This window comes from Lynx canadensis, chromosome A2 (genome assembly GCF_007474595.2).
Source record: "Lynx canadensis isolate LIC74 chromosome A2, mLynCan4.pri.v2, whole genome shotgun sequence".
Taxonomy (NCBI): domain Eukaryota; kingdom Metazoa; phylum Chordata; class Mammalia; order Carnivora; family Felidae; genus Lynx; species Lynx canadensis.
Genome location: NC_044304.2, coordinates 1,541,854 through 1,564,599, shown reverse-complemented (window position 1 = coordinate 1,564,599; position 22,746 = coordinate 1,541,854). Strand labels below are relative to the sequence as shown.

The 22,746-nt window shown below is 60.2% G+C and overlaps 1 protein-coding gene and 1 long non-coding RNA gene across 2 annotated transcripts in view; one reads left to right on the top strand and one right to left on the bottom strand.

Moving 5' to 3' along the window:
• The first annotated feature begins 624 nt into the window (after positions 1-624).
• GNG7 (G protein subunit gamma 7) overlaps positions 625-22,746 on the top strand; it is a 95,169-nt gene continuing 73,047 nt past the window's right edge. The window contains exons 1-2 of the mRNA XM_030336657.1: positions 625-721; positions 4,858-4,915. The gene's annotated coding sequence lies outside the window, so the exon portion shown is untranslated. The remainder of the gene's footprint in view (positions 722-4,857; positions 4,916-22,746) is intronic.
• Positions 19,657-21,949, bottom strand: LOC115528540. The gene is made up of 2 exons (XR_003973288.1): positions 20,126-21,949; positions 19,657-19,889 (listed from the first exon to the last, which is right to left on the bottom strand). It is a non-coding gene; the product is annotated as an uncharacterized LOC115528540 (long non-coding RNA).

The following is a 22,746-nucleotide window of genomic DNA, read 5'->3' as shown; positions in this document are numbered from 1 at the left end:
GCTCCTCCTCCCCAACTTCATTTGCAAGCAGAATCATCAGGGTGACATATGTAGATCGTTGCTGTGGTGACAGGGGAAGGCTGGGGTGATTGTTTGGCAATGAGTGCATGAAGGACAGCGGGCTGCATTGCTATCTGGAGCCTCCCTGGAGGCCCGCACTCCTGCTGCCTGCGGGGGGTGGGTCATCAGTGTGGTGGAGCTAGGGGGCTCCAACGCCCCGGTCCCACCCACTCCATTCCCGGAGACGGAGACGCGAACTGTGGCCCAGGCAGAGAAGATCTGCCCGTGTGCCGAGTGCTGGGTCCCCGCTGGAGGGGGGGGGGGGTGGCCTGGGGAATGTTTGTGGTCATCGCGACTGGGGTGCCCTTGGCATCGCATGGGTGGGGTTGAGGGGTGACGCTTGATGCCCCACAACGCCCAAGATGGCCCCCCACAGACAGTCAGGGTGCTGGGGGTGGAGGAGAGACCTGCTTCGCAGGGAAGGGGATACAGGCAGGGCTTCCTTCCATTTCAGAAAGGAGGGCGCTGGCATTTACGCTGTGGTAATTCGCGAAATTCCAAAGGCTTCCTTTTCCTCACCCCTGTTGTTCTGCTGAATCTCCTGGGCCCCGTTGGGGCTCTTGTGTCTCCCCAGATTATCAGGTCGATAGACATTGGGAAGACAAGAAAACGAAAACTCCAGTGAAACTCCGTGCGGTTCAGGCCTCACCATTAGAAAAAGGTAACGGCTGCCAGAGGTGTAGATGGAGACGTCAGGCGAGTCAGTGCTGAGGGCAGGAGTCTCAGGTCTCCGCTGCCGTGTCACAGCGAGCCGCTCCCGAGCCCCGTGGGGACCACGGACAGCGAAGGGGTAGTGTGCCGCTCGGTGCCGCCTTGCAGAAATCCGCTCATCCCCGGCCACAATATGCTTTCCGTTGGTCAAATGGGATCTGGAGTAATCTGAGGGAAGCGGTTTGGGACTGATTGTATTAGGGCTCTTGTCTGATCCACTCATGGGGCTGCTGTGGTCCCTGGGCCGGGGGTGGGGGGGAGGGGGGCAGCGGGGGAGGATGGCTCTGGTGTAGGTTTTCCGGGCCCTGAGCGGTCAGGAGAGTCTTGATCCTTGCCGTATCATATTGTTACATTACTTGCAGAGGCTTCCGGGGGTGTGGGGGGGGGTAGTAGGCAATGCATTTGACCAAGACTGACCCAGCTTCTCTGTGGGGTCTGGTTCATAACAGCTCGTTGAAGCAATCACTGGTGAATGTGAGCACTTGCGATCATCTGGTCTAAGACAGCTCCCTCTCCCCTCTCCCCTCCCCCCCCCTCCCCCCTCCCCTCCACCTCCCTCCTCCCTCCTCCCTCCTCCTTTCTAAATTCAGAATTCTCCTAATTTGTCTCTTCAAGATCTTCTCTTAATAGACTGCTTTTTAGAGTAGTGTTAGGTGATGGAAAAATGCAGAAAATAGAGCTCCCACGTACCCCCTGCCCCCTCCACATTTCCCCCGTTGTCACCATCTTGCCGTAGTGGGACACATTTGTTGCAGTCGATGGGCCAATATTAATACGTGACCGTTGACCAAAGTCCTCGTTGACATTCGGGTTCGGTCTTTGCCTCGCCCCTCCCCCGGCCCAGGAGGTCGGTAACAGGGTCCTGCCCGAAAAGGGGTTTGCTTCCCAGGAGGACACGGGGCGCTTGGACATGGCAGCAGCTCCCGAGCTAGTGTGTCCCGCTGGGCACAGACTCTCAAGGTAGAAGTCGGCCTGTCGTCTCCCCTAACGCGTAGTTTCACGGCCCTGTTTCTGGCAGTTTGGGGTCTCCAGGTGTGGGAGCTAAGGGTCCCCCTGCCCATGGTCCCAGCTCACCGTGCGGAGATACTAGGCTGCAGATCTGTGGAGCCCCTCCAGAATTAACGAGGGTAATAGAAACCACCCCACTGGGAATTAATGGCGGAAGACCCAGCGCGCCTTTGGTTTGTGATCCGCGGTTTTGTCTTCCTTTATCACGTTGATAATAACGCAGCTGCCGGCAGGCGCTGAGAACAGGGGCTCCCTGAGCCCCTGGGCCCGTCCCTAGGCGTGCCAGCGGGGTTCACTGCTCGTTCGACCATTTCACAGGGCGAGGCTCGGCTGGAACCGGCCCACAGAGAGCAGCTCTGCGGGGGCGGCCTGGTCTCCCTGGTCCTCTGGGCTCTGCAGGCTTTCCCATAGCACCAACCGGGACAGGGAAACCCCAGTGGTTACTGAGCACATGCCGAGGTGCGCGCCTGCTGTAAAACCGCGGTCCAGGCACTCCGGGGTCTCCCTTCTCCCAGGACACACGATCCTAGCGATGCTGGGGCGGCGCGGGTCTCTTCAGGGGTAACGACCACGTCCTGCAATTAGCCCAGCGTTCGTACAACCTCGCAGGTATCCTAAAAGCCGCTGAATTGGACACTCCCAAAGGGTGGCTTTTATGATCGGTGGATCACATCTCAATTTAAAGGAAAAGAAGAGAAAAAGGAAGCCGTGGACAAGATGGGGTCCCAGGTTGTAAGAACTGTGGCCCAGGATAAATGCAGGTGAGAGTCCTTCCCACGCAGGCGCCCCAGTGGCCGCAGTCACGAATGGTGTCTGTTTCCAGCGTGGTTTACGGCCCCCTCGGCACGTGGCCCTTCCCACCAGCGTTTCCTTTGTTGGTGTCTGTGACTGTGCTTCCCGGCAGTGCCTCCGGCGGGTCTGTGTGGGGTCGGCAGGCCCCGGGGTACCAGGGTCCCACCTCTTCATCCCACCGCTGGTCCTTCAGGATGGCCTGTGGGTCCCCCTGATGGGGAAAGTGAAAGCCCAGCATTTTTTGCCTGGGTGAAGGTCACGGGGACGGGCAGGCGCCAGCTGGTGCCACTCACAGCCTGTCTCGTGGGCCGCGGACGAGCTGGTCTGGTTGTCTGCAGAGGTCGCCTCAGTGCTCAAGTTCAGGTCCCAGGGCTGGAGGACAGCCAGCGGCTGGTGTTGAAGGGCTAGGGACGGGGAGATTTGCGGTTGTCACGTGTGAAGGCAGAGGTGAGAAACCGTCTTTAAAGGGAGTTGTGACCCCATGTCCACAGCAGCACAATTCATAGCAGCAGCAACCAGGAGGTGGAAACACCCAAGTGCCCATCAGCAGCGAAGGGGTACACGCAGTGTGTCCGTCCACGCACGGGCACGTGATTGGCCGTGAACAGCAGCGAGGCGCCCACCCCCGCCGCCCTGCGGACGGATCCTGACACGACGCTCAGGGAGGGAACCAGACACGAGAGGCCACACGGGGTGAGTCCACGTGTGTGAAACGCCCGGAACGGGCTCATCCAGGGACAGGGAGGGGGCTCGTGGGGGCCGGGGTGCTGGGGAGGTGATGGCTGATGGGGATGGGGCTTCCTTCAGGGGTGATGAAAACGTCCTAAAATTGTTTGTGGCGATGGTTGCACAAGTGTGAAAATAGTAAAAAGCCCCGAACTGTGTGTTGTGTGTGAATTAACTGTGTGGCCTGAGGACCGTGTCTCGGTAAGAAGGCCTTAGAAAACATGCCTAGTGACGGGTCAGTTTCCTGGTTCCGACAACGGCCCCTGGTTGTGCAGGGAGCCAGCACGGTTGGAGCTGGGTGCGAGGTGCCCAGGACCCCTGTGCACGGTTTTGCACCTTCTTGTGAGTCTTTAATTGAGTCGGAAATAAAAACTTGAATGATCGTATGTGTGGCCGTCCCCTACAAGGCTGAAGTGAGTGAAGGGAGTTCTCCAGGGCGGTAGGGGGCGCATATTGGACGGGCCCTGGTTTCTCACCACCCGCCGCCCCCAGCGAGGCGCCCTCTGGCGTCTGCGGGGCGCTCCAGCAGCTCCCCAGCGGCGTCTGGGGCGTTACTGAGGCAGTGGCGCCACCTGCAGGTGGTGGTGGGGACTTCGGTTCTCCATCTTGGCCCCAGGTTGACCACACAATGGCCCTGAACTCTGAGAAAAGGGAGCCGGCATCTTTTGAGTTTTGGGGTTTTTTTTTAAAATAAGTTTTTAATTTTAAAATAATTTTAGATTTTCCGGAGAATTTCAAACAGAGTTCCTGTCTGGGGCACCTGAGTGGCTGTCAGTCAGTTGAATGTGCTCTTGATTTCAGCTCAGATCATGATCCCAGGACGGTGGGATCAAGCTGTGGGGAGCATAGAGCCTGCTAGGGATTCTCTCTCTCTCTCTCTCTCTCTCTCTCTCTCTCTCTGTCTCTGTTCCTCTTTCCCACTCTCTCTCTCTCTAAAATAAAAATGAAGAACAATTTGATTAGAAGATAGAGTTCCTGTCTGCCCTTCACTCAGCCTCCCCTGTGGCCGTACCTCCCAGAACCACAGTGCATCTGTGACGACCGTGCACGTCCATGAACCCAGCCCCACTCTTTATTCAGCTTTCACCAGTTTGCCCCTGTGGTCCTTGTCCTGCCCCGGGACCCCATCCTGGATCCCACCTTGCATTTGGTCCTCACATCTCGGCAGGCAGACCCCAGTGACCTGGTGGGTGCCCTGGGGCAGGGGGTTGACTCAGTTTCCACCTTTTCCTCACAGGGGACTCTGAGAGTCAAGTCATGTAGGAGAACGTCCTGATAAGGCATGAAAGGTCACGTGAGCATCCATTCCTTTCCTCAGTTTAGTTTGGGAGCATTTGGAGAATTTAGTAGGGACGACCTCGCAAATTTCTAACAGGCCTTTCTGGTAAAGTACGTCAAGTTCCACTTCTGCACAGGGAGGTCCTGAGTCTGGCGGAGCAGCCGAAAGGCAGGCCTTCATGACGGTCTGACCGTGAGCTCCAGACCCTTCCTCACCGCCGCTGCCGAACACGTGTTTCTGGCCAAATGGTGCTCCACTGAACTGTTCCATTTTTCTTCCAGGGAGCGGACATCGGGTTCCTGAGCCTCGGCGCTGAGGACAGCTAAGCCTCGTGCACAGGTCAGTGCCGTGATGTGTCTCCTACTCGACCGTCAGAGTTCAAGGGGACGTTGAATGGCTGGCCATTCTGGGCCGGGCTGAGGAGGGGGGGGTGGCTTGCTGTGGAGGCGGGCGCCTCACCCGAAGGGCTTCAGCGGGGCGTGCAGGGTGGCCACTGGCAGGACCAGAGCCGAGTCACTGGATGTGAAAGACGTTATCTCAAAGCCGGCGCCCGTCCTGGCGGCTGGGAGGCACTACGTGGCCTTAGGGGCGCTCTTTTTACCAAGGTAGCCGTAGAGACAAACAAGGCTGAGATCCTGCTCTCTTGACTTCGGCCGTCTGTCCATCTGGTCTCATTTCCAGAGGGTGTTGGGTGGCTTCTGTCGTGTGGGAGGAGGGACGGCATGAAGGTGAGCTGGGCAAGGCGGCTCGGCCTGCGGTAGCCCCACGTCTCTCCCCTTGCACCTGCCCGCGGAGGTCTCCGCCACCCTCCAGCGGTTTTCTCTGTCGTGTGATCTGTGATCTTCACTTACAGTCAACCTCTGGCTTCCAACCGAAATGCCGAGGGAATTTTGATTCGGGTTGTGTTTGATTTATCGGTAAATTTGAGGGAGATCGGATGTCTCTGTGATGTTGGATATTCCCAAGCCGTGTGTCTGTGCCTGAGTCTAAAAGAAAAAATGTCAGAAGGTGGCAGCCCCAGAAGATGCACGTGCTGTGGGTCCGTCTCAGGGAAGTTTCTAGCAATGGCTGGTCTGCAGGGACAGGAAGGTGCTTGGTGGCCGCCAGGGGCTGGGGAGGGAACGGGGACTCTGTGGATGTGTGCCAGGAAGACTGCCTGGGGGGTGATTTCACGCCCTGGCACCCTCGCTGCCGACTCCTCAACCATGTTTCCACCCGGTGAGCTTTCTGGCCTGTGAGGTGCCCCTCAGTAAGCTCGCAGTGGTCATGGGCTCAGCTCAGGAGAGAGGCTGTCCCTGAGGACAGAGACCAAGAGCCGAAACGGGAGCCCTGGGGTGGGCGTGACGTGTGGGCGCCCGGTGGGACCCACACAGATTTCCCGTGTGAAGTCCGGCTCACAGGGCAGCCGGCCAGCTGGAGGCAGACCGCTGTCCTGTTAAAGAAGTGTGGGGCTCCTGGGTGGCTCAGTCGGTTAAGCGTCCGACTTCAGCTCAGATCACGATCTCGCGGTCCGTGAGTTCGAGCCCAGTGTCAGGCTCTGGGCTGATGGCTCAGAGCCTGGAGCCTGTTTCCAATTCTGTGTCTCCCTCTCTCTCTGACCCTCCCCCGTTCATGCTCTGTCTGTCTCTGTCTCAAAAATAAATAAACGTTAAAAAAAATTAAAAAGAAAAAAAGTGTAAACGCACACAAAGGGGCCGCAGAGTTTCCTAAAGGCCCCGCCCAGCGCCGGCCGTGCTGACATCTTGGGGCGTGTTCTGCCCGGATCACCGGGAGTTACATCCACACGCGTGATTTTAGAGCCAAAGGATTTACTCTGTAACGTGCTGGTTCTGCTTGAGGGGCATCTTTCCTCGACGGGAAACCTGTGTTTCCGTCATCTTTCCGGACGCTGGCTTAGCATCCCATGTTCTAGGCAAATTGTAACACGTTTCTTTTTTTTCTTTGAAAGTTATTTATTATTGAGAGATACAGAGACACTGGGAGTGGGGAGGGGCAGAGAGAGAGGGAGACAGAGAATCCCAAGCAGGTTCCACACTGTCAGCGCAGAGCCCGACGCGGGGCTCAAACCCACGAACCGTGAGATCGTGACCTGAGACGAAACCAAGAGTCGGACGCTTAGCTGACTGAGCCGCCCAGGCACCCCTGTGCCACATTTCTTTTAAAATAATTTTTAACTGATTTAATTGGTCTCTGGGTGGGTTGGGGGGGTGTTTTCCTGTTTTTCTTTTCTCTTTCTCTCTTTCTTTTTTCATATTCCGGGATGACTGTCTCTGTGCAAACTTAATACACCCTTGGCTGGTTGTCGTTTGGGGTAAATGCTCACGTGTGGCTTGCCGTGCGTGTGAGAGAGAGAGGGAGAGTCCGGGTGTCCTCGTCGCCTGTCCGACAGCCCCAGTGCCCTCCAGGAACGCACCGTCCCCGGGGAGCAGCCAGGCCGCCTCAGGGCTGCCGAGTCCGGGTCATTCGGGCTTCAGTTTCTCCCCTGAGCTGTGTGTTCTGTGCGCGGCCTGGCTGTGCTCTTTACTGACCTTCCCGGCGGGGCCTCTGTCTCATCGACGTGTTTGAACTCTTCTGACACGTGTGTCGGAACTTCCTGTCTTTCTCCGTTTGGATGCCGTCTGGTGTCCGTCACGTAGGCCGCGAATGTTTTTCGGAGCGCGCTGTTCCCTCTACTCGCCGTGGGCGTTCTCGTAGGAATGTGTTGTCTTTGGCGTGCCCCCAAATTTCAAGATGACAAAGAGCAATTAACCTGCACTTTGTGCGGATTGCATCTTTTATGCTTAAATCTTTGAAGCAGACGGACTGGTGAGCCTGCCCCCTGCCCCAGGGGGACGCGGGCAGCGGGCAGAGGGGCGTGGAGTGGTGCGGTGAGCAGGTGCTCCGTGGGCAGGTCCCGCGGGGAGCTCTCTGTCACAACGGAGGCACCCTTCCAAGGGGCTGCCGGGCTTTCCCTGGTTACGTGCTAATTTGGTACTCACTCGTTGAACACAGTCTGCTCACCTGCAGGTGCACAGACACGCGAGACCCTGGCCAGGGTTTACCACCTGAGCAGCCGGGGTGTCGCCGAGCAGGGGCCGTGCCACCTGTCTTGACGGCAGAACCAGCCCTCCAACAGATGTCAGAGCTCAAGGACGACCGGGAGTTTGGGGTGTTTGCTCGGGGGCTTGGGGCTCAGGGGTCCCCCCTCTGCCCGCCCCACAGGATGCTGTAGTTCCCGCTGGCGACCACAAGGGGGCAGAGAAGGTCCACGGGGTCTGCCCCCGCTGGGCCTCGGGCCTCTGTGGGCGCAGGTGCGGTATTTCCAGCTCTCCCCCACCCTTGTCGGAGCTCTGTGACTACCCTGTCCCTGGTCTCCAGGACATTCCAGCACCGAGAGTTCCAGGGTCACTCTGTCTCCCCGCCCCCATCCCCCTTACAGATCCAGAGCCTCCGTGGACCCAGGCCCCAGCTGGCCCCTTTCACCAGGTTAAGGAGGGAGAAGGAAGCACTGGCCTGTGACCTTGGGGGTTCAGGGTACCGGCACACCTGTACCCCGAAACCCACTCGACCCGGGCATGGCCCAGTGGCCAGAGCAGAGGCCATAGCACAGAAGCAAAGGCACAGGATTGGGGGTGGGCAGCCTGGCTGCTGCAACCCCCACCTCGGGGACTGAGTCTGGCTTCTGGAATGTTCCCCCCCCATGATCTGGAGCAGTGGCTGGTGGCTCTGGCCCGGTACAGTCCCTTCCTTTGGGACTCACCTAAATGGCACAAACCCTCAGAAGCTGCCTTGGGCCTCCCAGGTGTGGAATCTGGCCTGTGTCACACCTTCTAGTGCGGTCCCTGGGTGGTTACGTCCGGGGCACAGGGTAGCCCTTCCCTTAGCAGGGATTTCCGAGTGTGTGCCTGGACCTGGCCATGGAGAAACGGCAGTGACCACATGGGGAAAACCCTTGGTTCCACAGAGCTGACGTGCTAGCAAGAACTGGAGACCCGTTGTGGGCTCCCCCCGCCCCAGCACCGCTAAGGTCAGGCGGGTCACTCTCTGGGGGCGTCCGGGGCTCTGTGAGGGCTGAGCAGCATCTCTGGCCCCCCCCCCCGATGCCAGGAGCCCCCCCCCCCCCCCCCGTGTAATGACCACAGATGTCCCTAGACGTGGCCCAGGATCTCCTGGGGGCAGAACGAGGACGCTATCTTAATGATCTCTCTCACACTGTCTTTATCGGGTTCCCAGCCACTGGCCCTCCCACAGCCTCGGAGCTCTGGGGCTGAGACCGCAGCCGAGGCCTCCTGGAGAGGCACCCAGCGTTCCTTCAGTTCCTTCAGGCTGCCGCTGCCAGGGACCGCGGCTCAGGCCCCCTGTGCCCTGAGGGCTCTGGACTTTCACCCTGGGCGTCACCTGGGCTCACCAGGCCACTGTGGCGCTAGCTTTTCTTTGGATGTGACATTGTCTTTGAGCTGCAGTTTCCAGCATGGTAGTAGGCATGAACCACCGGCACGAATACCGGCAGCCGCTGAGCACCTGAAATGGGCCAGTGGAAATGATAATTTGCATGTGTTAGGTTAAATCTCTGATTCTTCATTGGGGGCCATCTTGTCCCCAGGGACACTGGTGTGTCCGGGGCCATCTGTGGTTGTCATACTAGGGGTGTAGCATCGAGGGACTAGGGGCCAGGGTCTCTGCTCAGCCCCGACAGAGTGGCCGGCCGTGATGCCCATGGTGCGGAGGGAGGGGGAGAGCGCCCGGACAAGGACCGGCGTTCTCCAGCCTTCTTGCTCGCTGCGTAGAGCACAAAAGCACTCCGTGACCTTCAAACGACTGTGCGTTTTCCTGACTGCCGCTTGTTCTCCCGGAGCGGTGAACATTCCTGCCGAGAGCACCGTCGGAGCCTTTTATCTCTGGAGTGGTCCTCGAGCGGATCAGACCGCAGCCCCAGCCCTCCAGTCAGAGCCCGCTGCCCCGTCACCCCGGCTGGTCCCCCGCCTCAAGTCCTTCCCAGGCTCGTGGAAATGCACGTTATTATCAGTTCTTTCTGCGGACGAGCTGTCCTCCTGCACAAACTGCCAAGACCCACAGTCGAAATCTTAAAGCGTTCTGCTCACGAAAGGTCACGGGCTGCCGCTGCCTTTCCAGCAGAAACGTACACGGCGCATGCATAGTCAGGCGGTGCCGTGTGAGGCGGGCCCAGGGGGCCCTACCGCAGCCCGCGGTGCCTGAGACCCTCATCCTGTAGCCCGCAGCTCCGATCCGGCAGACAGGATGTAGGCCCTTCCCAAGGCAGCAGCGGTGGCTCCGACGTGAGCTTGACCCTCTAACCCAGGCTCTCCCCGGGGCTCTCCCAGGGGCCCACGTCCTGGGAGGTCTGTGGCCGTCACGACCGGGAAGCTCCTGGCATCGAGCGGGGGGCCCAGGGATACCCCAGGACACCCCCAGACAGTGACCTGCCCCAGTGTCCGCTGTGGCGAGGCGAGAGGCCCCCGGCTGTGCAGGATTCTCGGCCCAGGGAGTCAGGTCCTGCCCCACTGTCCACGTGCGTCACTGCCTGGGTCCACCCAAGCCGTCTTCCTGACCCTGCGGGCCAAGGCACGCCACAAGTTTCTGTCGGATTTTACTGATTTGGCAGCGCAGACCCAAGGAGTCTCACGTGGGAGATCACCGGGGCAGGGGACCCGTCCGTGGGCTGATGGAGCGGAGCAGCCCAGTGGCAACTCAGGAGCGGAGGCCACGCATCGCGGGCACGTGTGTGTTGCTGGGCAACCGCTGGCACAGTCGGCCTCCCTCGGGGCAGGGCATGGTCGCACACGCCCTGCTTGGTACTCATCAAAGTGCAGCCTCTTGACTCAAAACACACAGGGCGACAGTCACGTGGGACAGGAAGGTGGGGGCGGGGAGCCGGGAGCCGGGTGGAAGCCGCCGAGGGCCTCCCCTGGGTGGGCACGGGGGTCCCGCATCTTCCCAGGGCCCGTTCTCGGCCTGATTCCTTGGAGCCGGTGGGTTGTCGGTTCCTTATTTTCCTTCCCTCCCAATCATTCGGTCAGCAAACGTCCGTATGCCTGGGCCCCGCTGGGCTCACTGCTCACATCTGTCTGTGGAAGCCCCCAGGGCAGGTCGGGGTACGCAGGACAGAGGGGAAGGGACGGCCTGGAGATGTGCTCAGCAGCAGGAGGCAGCAAGGGGGACTCCGAGGCCGACATCAGCCCGGTGGCAGAGGCCTGAGCAGGTGCGGGAGATGCAGGTGTGGGGTGGGGGCGGGGTGCTTGCCTCGATTGCCACAGACTGCATCACGGTGCTCTCTAACTGTCCAGGTGTCCCCCCATGTGATGGCAACCGGAGGGGAGGCCTTCGGAGGGCTGGTACCGGGCTTTGTAATAAAGACCTGTCTTGGGCTCCGTGCACGATTCCCGGCTCCCCGCTCCCCATGGCCTTGGAGTTTCCGAGCGAAAGGAGCATCCGTCGTGTGTGACCGAACGTGGAAGTGATGGGAGAGCCGTCACCTAGAGTTGTTAGCTAGCCGGGGCTGCGTAACATCACCACACCAGCGAGCTCCACGCGGCTTATCCGCTCCTGGGTCTGCAGGGCAGCAGTGTGGACTGCGTGGCTGGGATCTGTGCCCAGGGCCTCACTGGGCTTGGGCAGCGTTGAGGTGTCATTGAGGCTTGACTGAGAAAGGACCTGCCTCCAGGTTCACTCGGTCTGTCGTCAGGGTTCAGTTTCTTTGTCATCAGACTGCGATCCCTGCTGCCTTGCTAGCGCCCAGCAAAGGGCCACCCTAGGCTCTCAGGGGCCACATGGTCTCCTCCACTGGCCCCCTCCTGCTTGCAGTCTCTTACGTCCGGAAGGTCTCTGACCCGTTGAAGGGTTCACCTGATCAGGCCAGGCCCACCCACGTGTGTTCCCTTTTTTTATTAATTCAAAGTCAACCGATCTGGGGCTTAATTACGTCACTCAAACCCCTCCTTCCATACAAAAGCCTAAGCATGGGGCGCCTGGGTGGCTCAATCGTTAAGTATCCGACTCTCGATTTGGCTCAGGTCGTGATTCCAGTGTTATGGGCTCGGTCCCTGTGTCGGGCTCCGTGCCACATGGAGCCTGCTTGAGACTCTCTCGCTATCGCTCTCGCTCTCTCTCTCTCTGCCTCTTCCCTGCTTGTGCATGTGTGTGCTCCTTCTGTCTCTCTCTAAAAACAAACAAACAAACAAACAAAAACCCAAATAGCCTCAGCAGGAATATAGTATCTTACCATGTTCCCGGGTCCTGTCCACACCGAAGGTTGGTCTACACAGCGTGTTCACCAGGGAGCAGGATTTGGGGCTCTTAGAATCCTGTCAGCCACAAAGGGAAAGAAGGGAGTGTACTCCTTCAAGACAGCCGGCCCAAAGCCTCGACCAGGGCTGAGCAGGTGATGCCTCGTCCACCCCCTCCGTGCTGGCAGCATCACCGGGACTGGGGGGTCAGGACTGGGGAGAAAGGGCGCGTTTGCGGAATGCAGGGCCTGCTTTGTCCCAGTTACACCCGAATGTACTCACAGCTTCGCCTGGTTTTATTTTTTTGATTTGGAGAGAGACAGAGAGACAGAGACAGGGACAGAGAGAGATTGAGAATCCCAAGCAGGCTCCATGCGGTCAACACAGAGCCCGACGAGGGGCTCGAACCCACAACACCGTGAGATCGTGACCTGAGCGGAAACCAGGAGTCGGACGCCTAACCGGCTGAGCCGCCCGGGTGCCATCGCTTCACCTAATTGTTAAAACACTTGTATTTTGACATAATTACAGATCCATTGGAAGTCACAGTCAGTCCTGAGGCCTGATCCCGTACCCCCTCCGTCCCGCTTCCCCCAGGGGCAGCATCTCTCGTCGCTGTGGTGCTAAACCGGGAAATTGGCGTGGGGACCCTGCGTGTGCGGTTCCCAGCCATTCAGCACACGCGCAGATTTGGCTTTGCCTCCCTGAGGCGCGTGCGGGACTGTTACGCGTCCGTCGGTGGGAGAGCTCTGGTCGCTGGCGCGTGTCGGGCCGGCGGGCGGAGGCCCGGGAAACAGACACAGGTGTCCTCCTCGATGGGATGAAAAGGCTGAAGGCGCCCACTGCGCACTGATAGGACTCCCCTCGCCACTCATGACCTGGACACATGACGACGGGTGACGGGAGGCATGTGTTTGTTGGGTTTTTTGCCAAAATGAGAGAGACGGAGACAGACAGACAGAGAGAGCAGCGGCAGTAGCAATGTGCTGGCCTTGAAGAAAGCAAGCGGCCCACGTCAGGAACACTCAGAGCAAACGCCGTCCGACAGCCAGAAGGAGAACGGGGACCTGAGTCCCCCAGGGGAGTGGATTCTGCCAGCCGCTCACATGAGCTGGCCGGGGTCCCGAGTTCCAGATGAGAGCTCAGCCCGGCCAGTCCCTTGATTTCGGGCCCGTGAGACCTGAGTTGAGGCCCAGTTGTCCCCATTTCATGGATGACAAGATCGTGGCAGAGGGGCCAAGTACCTTAAGTGTTCTGTGACATTCAGACGAGCCGCGTCTGTCCTCCGGGCCCGGTCGTGAAACCTGCAGGTCGGGGGTTTCGTCCGACCCCCCGCGGGGGTTCAGCGAGTGGGTGAACGAAGGGGGGAAGGCGGCCCTGGGACAGTCCTCGCCTGACCTCCCGCACAGAGAGGCGAGCCTGCGAGCGGGACCAGTGACACGTCAGGGACAGTGAGCAGAACCCGGGACGAGTAATGATCACGTGCAGCTTCCTCGGCGGAGTCATCGCCGGAGCTGAGGTCTGAGCTCATTAGCCTCCCGGAATGTGACATGCCGTTCCCTGGCTCCCTGACGAATGTTCCCGCTGAGCCGAGCTCTGCTCCTGCGGGAGGCAGGCTCTCGGGGCGGGAGCCAGGCGCCCTCTGGCCCTCCGGAGGCGGGCCCGCCAAGCCAGCGGCGGCCGAGGGACAGAGGGCCAGGTCTGGCAGTGCTCCCAGTGTGTGTCCTTGACAGGGGCCGGGGTGCAGGTGTGAGGACAGGCACACAGACTACGCGGGAAGACAGACAGCAGTGGGGACTCCGGCTGGGGTCATACCTGGCAAACCGTTAACCAGGCCCTCTGTGTCCCCTCTGTGTCCTGGTGCCATGGGGTGGAGCCAGCGGGGCACTGGGGAGTGGGGTAGCAGCATCCAGGACCCCATCCACTCGACGCCAGGAGGTCCCCCCGTCGTGGCAGCTACAGATGTCCCTGCCTCACTCGGTGTCCCCTGGGGCAGGACTGCCCTGGGTGAGACCCCAGGTGAGAGAGCTGATGGCTGACAATACTGCCTTGGAGTGAGAGCAGGTATTCAAGGAGGCCTTCCTGGAGGAAGTGAGGTCCGAGTTGAGGTTGATAAGGCCCTGGAGCTGACTGGATGCAGGGGGACCCTCCAGGGGCACGGGCTGAGGCCGCTGCCAGGACCGACGGCACAGGCTGAGGGAGAGGGCAGGGAGGCCAAGGGCAGAGGGTTCCAGGCCCACCGTGGCAACGACGGACTGACCATGTTTTCCAGATTAGGAAATTGAGGTGCAGAGGTGAGGGTGCCCAGTCACCCTGGCGATGGCGGGCAGAGGTCCCGGGGGCTTTAGGGCTGTTTCCACGGTGCTGCTGGCCAGGCCAGCTTGGGGCTGGGAGTGGGCCTCGGAGCCAGGCCCGGGGAGCTCAGCCCTCACCTGCCCTTCGTGAAACTGGCTTCCACCCTGACGCCCCGGGTTGTTGCAGGGAGTCCGTGAGGGCGCAGCTCCCCAGGCCTGGGTGCATGGGCAGTTGTCCCTTCCGCCTGCGGCCATTGGGGTTACTCCCCAGCCCTGCGTCTTTGGGCCCTGCCCCCCTCCTCCCTCCAGCTTCTCCGGTATCCGGGAAACGCCGGGGCTGCGTGAGAGGCCCCCCCACCCTTCGGCCGGTTGGCGGTGAGCCTGGACCCCTGCTCCTGTCCCAGCGCCCTTCCCTCTGGCCGGGCGAGAAGGAAGTGTCAGAACCACGGGGACAGAACGTGCCCCTGGCCGGGAGCCCACGCCCCTGGGAAAGCAGCGAATGGAGTCCCCCTTCCGCGGGCCCGGCCCGCATCCCCCAGGAACGGCCGCAGGCGGCAGCTGTGTGTCCCGAGCTGGCCTTGTTTTCCTGTCCTCGGGGCGGGCCTCTGCATTCCAGGTGAACACCTGGGACGCTGGGAGGGAGGGACTGCGGTTCCTTGCCCGCCACCTGCACCCCCTTCCTGGCACCTACCAGGGAAGGTTGCCAGAGCTGGTCTGTGCACGCTTCCCCGAAGACCGGCTTGCTCCTGGAGGGAGCCCAGCAGAGGGGGCGGCTGGGGACAGTCACCTGCACCACGAGGCCACCAGGGCTGCCACGTTTGTGCACAGGCCACATTGTGCCACACATGAGAACTCGGGACAGAGACGGCCTCATGAGCACTGAAGCACTCTCTCTCTCTCTCTCTCTCTCAAAATAAAGGAGCAAACTTTACAAAAAATTCATGATCCTAACCATGTCTAAGTGCACAGCTCAGCGGCATCAGGCACACTCACACTGTCGTGCAGCCTCCCCCATCCCGCGTCCATCTCCGAACTTTCCATCTCCCCAGACCGAGACCCTGTCCCCATGAAGCAGGGACTCCCCCCCCTGCCCCACCCCTGGCTCCACCGTCTATTCTCTGGCTCTGTGGACAGGACTCCTCTGGGGAGCCCCTGTGATGGGGTCACGCGGGACGTGTCCTTCTGTGTCTGGCTTCTGTCACCGCACACAGTGGCGTCCGGGTCCGTCCACGCGGTGGCAGGTGGCAGGACGTCCTTCCTTCCTGAGACTGGATCCTACTTCAGCATGTGGATGGACACACCGCGTTTGTCCTTCACCCGCGGATGGACACGGTTTCTCCACCCTTTTCGTGGCTGCTGTGAATCGCGCTGCTATGAACGTGGGGGTGAAACTACCTGTTTGAGTCCCTGCTTGGAATTCTTTTGGGGAAAATACCTTTCCGTTTTGGTTTGACACGTCACCCCAGTCACGGGTCTGCCCCCCAGGACACAGGGGAGCCCCTTCTGAGCTGTGGAATCCAAGATGTGACTTCTCCCTCACCACCCCCACTTGGACCCACACAGCCTCGGAGGAAATACAGGCTTTTTGCACAAATAAGCGTGCCCTGGAATAAAAATTCCCAAGGTGCAAATGACACAGGAGGAGAATGGCGTCCCCCTCCCCTTGTGCTCTCGGCCACCCTGCCTGGAAGCGACCACCATGGCCGGCGTCGGGGTCTCTCCGGGACACGCTCCGTCTCCTTCCAGGCAGAGTTGCTGGCTGAGTTCCGGCAGGGGGAGGTGCACCCCTGCAAAGCACAAAGTGGGGCAGGGGAGTGCCAGGCCCACAGGCCCGTGTGCGCAGGGCACCACATCAGCTCACCTGCCAGGGGGTGGAGCCACAGGGGACCTGCCCACCGCGCCGGCCCGGGGCCTGGCCTGCGCGTAGTGGGCGTTGATGATGATAATGTACCCCCACGTCAGGGACCCAGTGTTTGCATCCCCCGAATTCGTACGTGGACGCCCTGAGCAGGGGGGTGGGGGGGGAGGTGATGCTGTCGGGTGAGGTCCTGAGGGTGGGGCCCCGCGGTGGGCCCAGCGAGGAGTCTGCCCGCGAGGAAGCTCACCCTTACCAGGGACCCTGCCCGGAGCCGTGATCTCATACTTCCAGGCTCCTGAAGTGAGAAGTGAGGCCTGCGGCTTAAGGCGCCTTGTCCGTGGCGTTCTGCGATGGCATCCAGAAGGGACTGATACAGCCCATCAAAATTACAACAAAATGTTTTTGAAAAGCGATCCGGAAAAGGCACCAGGTGGCAGCCACCTAGGGGAGTGGGGGTGCTTCCGCGGCCAAGGGAGGGTGAGGGCACGCACAGATACTCCGAGTGGTTTCTTGAAGACGCGGTGGGTTGAGCTGGCTCCTCCTATGCAGTCGGCGTGGGTTGGGGGGAGACCAGAGAGGCGTGCCAGTGTCCTGGGGCCACTGTGACAAAAGACCACAAACCAGGGGGCTTAAAACCACAGAATTTTGGGAGCATTCGGTTGAGCATCTGACTCTTGATATCAGTTCCGGGTGGAGCCCGCTTGGGATTCTCTCTCTCCCCCTCTACTCTCTTTCAAAAGTAAACATTTTTGGGGCGCCTGGGTGCGCAGTCGGTTAAGCGTCCGACTTCAGCCAGGTCACGATCTCGCGGTCCGTGAGTTCGAGCCCGCGTCAGGCTCTGGGCTGATGGCTCGGAGCCTGGAGCCTGTTTCCGATTCTGTGTCTCCCCTCTCTCTGCCCCTCCCCCGTTCATGCTCTGTCTCTCTCTGTCCCAGAAATAAATAAACGTTGAAAAAAAAATTAAAAAAAAAAAAAAGTAAACATTTTTTTTTAAAACGCAGAATTTTGTTCTCCCACGTTCCGGGGCCATATGGCTGAGGTCACAGTGTGGTGGGGCCAAGCTTCCTCCAGAGGTTCCAGGGGACGGTTCCTCCCTGCCTCCTCCAGTTCCTGGGGGCCCAGCAGCCCGTGGCCTGTCCCCGCAGCGCCTGCCTCTCCCTGCGTGTCTCTCTTCGATAAGGACACCAGACCCCCCAGGTGGGGGCCCACCCTGATCCTGCATGGTCCCATGTTAATCGAACCAGTCACACCTGCAGAGACTACTCGCCCATGTTCCTGCATGGTCCCATGTTAATCGAACCAGTCACACCTGCAGAGACTTCGCCCAGTTCAGATAAGGTCCCCAGAGCTCCAGCTGCTCTAACCAAGTCCACCGAGGGGGCAGCTAAACAGTGAAGTGTCCGTCCTCAGCGTTCTAGAGGCGGGAGGTCAGAGACCAGGCTGTCGTCAGGGCTGGGTCCTGCTGAGGCCGCTCTCCTGGGTGTGCAGATTCTGACCTCGCCGTGTCCCCGCAGGGCCGTCGTTCTGTGCAGACCGGGGCCGCCCTTGTAACCTCGTTTAAATTGATCACCTCTTAAAGGCCCCATCTCCAACCATGATCACACTGGGGGTTAGGGCTTCAACATAGGAACCTGGGGGACACAATTCGGTTCGTGTCAGGCACCTTCTGAGGCTCCCGTGGGCATGAGTCTGGGGGGGTCGTTATTCAGTGCACCATGGGAAGGGGGTTGGACTCTGTCCTCAGTAAGGGAGGCTGTGCCCGAGGGAAGTGGGTTGCCCCAGGAAGTGGCCCCAGAGCTGGTCAAAGCCACATAGATGGGCCTCTGTTTGCAAGTCACTTAGCCGAGCTACGCTCCGACCTTTGGGGCCCTCTGCCAGCAGGGGGGCCTTCACCCCATCTTTCACCCCTGTTTAAAGGAAGGCGGAAACCCAGCTGGGAGGGTGGGCCCAGGGGCACAGAACAGCCCGAGCGCGGCCGGCACTCCCACCCGCGGGCTGCTTCTGTGTGCAGCTCCAGCTTTCAGCCAGGGGTGCCGATGGCATGAGGAAGGTGGCTGCCACCGTGGCCCAGGGAGCCCTCCCACAGCTGGGATGGGATGTTCCTGGAAATCTTCTCTTTTGCTCTTTGGCTTGGAGATGTTGCATTCTTGCCCGAGATCTTCCTAATTTGCTTGGATAGAGAACGATTTTGACTTTTTTCCCTTTTCTGTCCTGTTGTTCTCATGGCTGAGTGTCCCCTTGGGGTGGACCTGCTCTGGGTTGGGGTGAGGGCCGAAAGTGTGTCTGTGGCGCGGATAGCAGTGGGGGGAGGGCAGCGGGGGCCAGACCTGGTGCGTGGAGGGGACACAGGGCAGCGGGAGCCAAAGTACAGGCCTATTGGCTGTTTTCTTAATTCTATGGGTTAAAAAATGTTTTGATAACAGCTTTGTTGAGATATAATCCACTCACCACACAATTCACCCTTTTAAAGCATATTTCAGTGTGTTTTAGTACATTTACATGCTTGTTTAACCATTGCATTATTTAATTCCATCAGCCCAAAAAGCAACCCCATCCCCATCAACTATCACCCCCAACCCCCCATCACCCCCAGCCCCCCAACCCCCTTCCGTCCGTGGATGAGTCTGTTCTGGACCTTTCACACATGTGTACTCACACCCCGTGTAGCCTCTCGTGTCTGGTTCCCTCCTGAGCATCGTGTGTTAGGGGCTGTCCGCGGGGCAGCGGGGGTGGGCGCCTTGCTCCTGCTCACGGGTCAATATTTTCCACAGTGGCGTTTGCCTTAAGAGATGTTACGTGATGAGTACCTTGACGATATTCCAGCATCTGCGAGGGCCTGCGCTCTGGTAAGGCGTGGACCTGCTGTGTATAAGCACCAGTACAGACTTGCTGTAATCTAGACCGAGGGTGGCCACCTTTTTCTGGGGAGGGCTATGCCTTAAGTATTTTTAACCTTTGTAGGCTGGAAAGTCTCCGTTGTAACAACTCAGCATTGCCCTTGCAGCACGGAAGCTGCCAGAGACAACAGGTTGATGTGGCCACATGCCATTAAGACTTTGTGAGCAAGGGGCACCTGGGTGGCTCAGTCGGTTGAGCGTCCGACTTCGGCTCAGGTCACGATCTCGCGGTTCGTGGGTTCGAGCCCCGCGTCGGGCTCTGTGCTGACAGCTCGGAGCCTGGAGCTGCTTCAGATTCTGTGTCTCCGTCTCTCTCTGCCCCTCCCCCACTCACACTCTGTCTCTGTCTGTCTCTCTCTCTCTCAAAAATAATAAACCTAAAAAAAAAAAAAAAAAAGACTCTGTGTGCAGAACCGCATGGAGGGTCCTGGTCTTCTGACCCTGCTTTAGGACAGAAGTTCTCAAATCCGGGTCCTGAGGACTCCAAAGAGTTTTTGTTTCTTACAGGTTCTATTTTTATTTACTTATTTCTTTTTATTTTTTGAGAGAGCGAGTAAGTGAGGGAGAGAGGCAGAGGGAGAGAGAGAGAGAAAGAGAGAATCTCAAGCAGGCTCTGTACTCAGCGAGGAGCCTGATGTGGGCCTCGATCCCCCGACCCTGGGGTCATGACCTGAGCCGAAACCAAGAGTCACACCCAGCCAGCTGAGCCCCCAGGCATCCCTCGTGCGCGTTCTTTCATCAAGTCAGTGGACTCAAAGTTAAAACTGAGAAGATATTTAAGTTTTATAAATTGACTTAGAAACAACAATAAAAAATGCTAAATGACACTTTTTAAGTGAAAAGTCACTCAGATTTGCTGAGAAGGTAGCAAGGAAAACCCGAGGGACTGGGGCAGAGCCGAGGACACCACGGAGACAGGATGGTCACGCTTGTCAGGCGTGGCCACATCACTGTGACAGACGCCCTGGGAGGAAGGGTGCTCCCACGAGGGGTGCTGGTTGGAGGGCGGACGGAGCTCTCTCTTCTGTCTCTGCCAGTTTTCTGTAAATCCCAAATATTCCAACTGAAACTCCATTTAAAACATGTCCGGAAGGAAGGAAAGTGAGGTTGGGGGCTGCGGTCTGCAGTCGGAGGAGGGGGGTCTCCGCCTTGGGGACCAGGCGTCGGGGTGAACAGGCAGGAGCTGGGCAGGGAAAGAGGTGAACGACCAGGCGAGTCAGCGAGTCCTGACCCAACGGCTGTCACGCGCTGCGGACGGTCGGTCGTCATTACCCGACCTGGGAGATGTGCTGGCGACTGGCGATGAGGGGCCGGGAAGACAGACTCTGCAGCCGGGGGTCCAGGGAGGTCTCTGGAGAGGGGACGTCCACGCCAACCCCGCGGGATGGGCAGGAGCGTCGGAGGCAGAAGGGGGGATGAGCCCCTCGTCTGGGCTGGTCCCACGCCGACCTGGCTGACGCAGGGGCCGAGGCTCCCAACCCCGAGGCAGGGTGGGGGCCGCAGAGGCAAGTGCAGGCTTAGCCCCCCACCGTGGGTCAACTCACCCTCCCTGGAGGAGCCCAGTTCCTGGTCCAGGCCAGCATTTTCCAACTAAAGGCAGCTCTGGCCCAGGGGACACTGGACGGTATCTGGGGACATCTGTGGTTGTCACAGCTGGGGGGCTCCTGGCATTGAGGGGGTGGGGCCAGGGTCGCCCCCGAGGACAGCAGTTCAGCCGGGCTTGAACTCCGGAGGGACTCCAGGTCGCTCTCCGCTCGGAAATTCAGATGCCCCCGGTGCCACACCCCACCTGCCCAGGCGTCCCCGGAGCACTTGGTGGGGCTCAGCCACGGGGCCGATCACAGACCGGGGGGAGATTGGGGGCGGGGAGAGGGGTGTTAGGACAGGGTGGGCCGTCCGAGTGCGGGGCCCCGGCCAGGGCAGCCGTGTCAACCCCACGGTGCAGGCCGGAGGGGCGGGCTCTCTGGTGGGGTGGCTGGGCTCCAGGCCCCTCCGTCTGTAGGGCCCTCTGGCCATGTGTGCGTCCTCCTCGGGTCCCCCTCCTGCAGCAGGCCCAAGCTGCTGGCCTTGGCGCCTGTCCACGCTTTTTTCCCTGCCTCCCGCGTGTGTGTGCTGTGCCGAACTGACCAGAAGGCTGGGAAATACCCTCTGGAGATCTGCTTCACCCCGTTGCCGGTGACAGAAACATGGGGTCAGTCCAGCCCTGCCCTGTCCCACGGAGCCTCTGCCTGGCCGCCGTAGGCTTCACCTTCCTCGCCCTTCCCAGCCAGCGTGTCGCTGATGTGCACACGCAGCGCACGACCTGAGCAGGGGGAGCAGAGGGGTGACTTATCGAGGCCGGGGTCACCCTGGCTTGTACCGCGTGACCCTGAGGACTTACTCTGGCGTCCAGTGTGACCAGGGATCAGACTCCATTTTTGCCAAATACTTAATGCAGGGTCTGTCGCCCTCCGCACTGCGTATATTCAGGGACGTCCTGGGCGCTGTGGGGGCCGAGCGGTGTCCCTGACCCCCACCCACTTGATGCCAGGAGCCCCCCAGTGTGACAACCACAGGTGCCCCAGACATCATCCCGTGTCCCCTGGGGACAGCCCCACTGAGAGCCACCCTAGTCCAGGCTCTTTGACAAGCGGCCGTGTGGAAGACAGAGCCCACCCTCTGGGTACAGCTGGGTCCCTCCCAGCACCTGCTGGGAGCAGGCCAGACCCGGGATCCTCGGCCAGATTCTTGGCCGGGAAGTAGAAGGCTGTGAACTGCACTTTCCAGGGATCAGGCAACCAGAAACGTGAGCCCAGGAGCCCCACCTCCACAGGCTCCTCACTGTAATCCCCAAACACGCAGGTGCCCACACGGGGCACTGAACGCAGGGTCGGACCAGCGGCCTCCCAAGTCATTTCTATCACCGGACTGAGGCAGGGGTGGGGGGCCTCATGGTGGCGGGGGTGTGCCTCCAGGGGACTGGGAGGTGTCTGGAGATATCTGTGGCCATCGTGCCCTGGGGGGTTCCTGGGATCGAGGGGTGGGACCCAGGGCTGCCGCTCAGTCCCCGAGCGCCAGGTCACTTCCCCAGAGAACAGCCCAGCCCAGTGCCGTGTCTGGACTCCTGCAGCCCTGAGATTCTGACCTCTGATGTCACGGGATGATGCGAGGATGTTGGCAGGGGTCCCCTCCGCTGTGTGGCGGGTGGCGGCCGGTCACGGGGACGCAGTGCACCCCCTGTCCACAGGAACGCGGGCCTGAGCTCCTGCACAGCCCGTGGGCACGGGGAGCTGCTGTCCTCTGCAGGCAGGGGTGGGGGGAGGGCACCGACACCGCGACACTTCCCACGGGCCCTTCGGCGGCAGCCAAGGGTCCTGCAGCAGCCTGGCAGGGTGTCAGCGGGCTGTGTGGCCCCGTGCCTGGGGCTTCCAGGAAGCTCGTTTCCAGCAAGCTCTGGGTGGGGCTGGAGGCCGGCTGAGAGGTCAGGACCTGGCTTCGCAGAAGCCAGCCCAGTGTCCAGAAGTGGTGGCAGGTCTGGCTTCCGGGCCTCCGGCAGGGCTGTGTCACGCGGAGGAGAGAAAGGCCCGCGCAGCGGGCTGGGCAGGCAGAGGGAGCTTCGTCAGATCACGTGACTTCCGCGGCTGGGTGCCCCCTTCCTGGTCTCCCGAGGACCAGAGCCTCGGTCTGTCAGCCTCTTTGGCCTCGACGCACCCTCCCCCTCCCCAGACATCTGTGCGGCCACCTTCCCTCCAAACAGCCCCCAGCTGCCCCTGTTCTTTAGGGTCTTTGCTCCGAGACCCCCCCTCCCCTCCAGCCAGACCTCTTTTCCCCGGCCCGTCTTGGACGCTGCCTCCCTCCCACTCTGCACGCGGTCCTTCTGAACTGCCCTGCATTCCCCCGGTGCCACCGAGTGAAATTG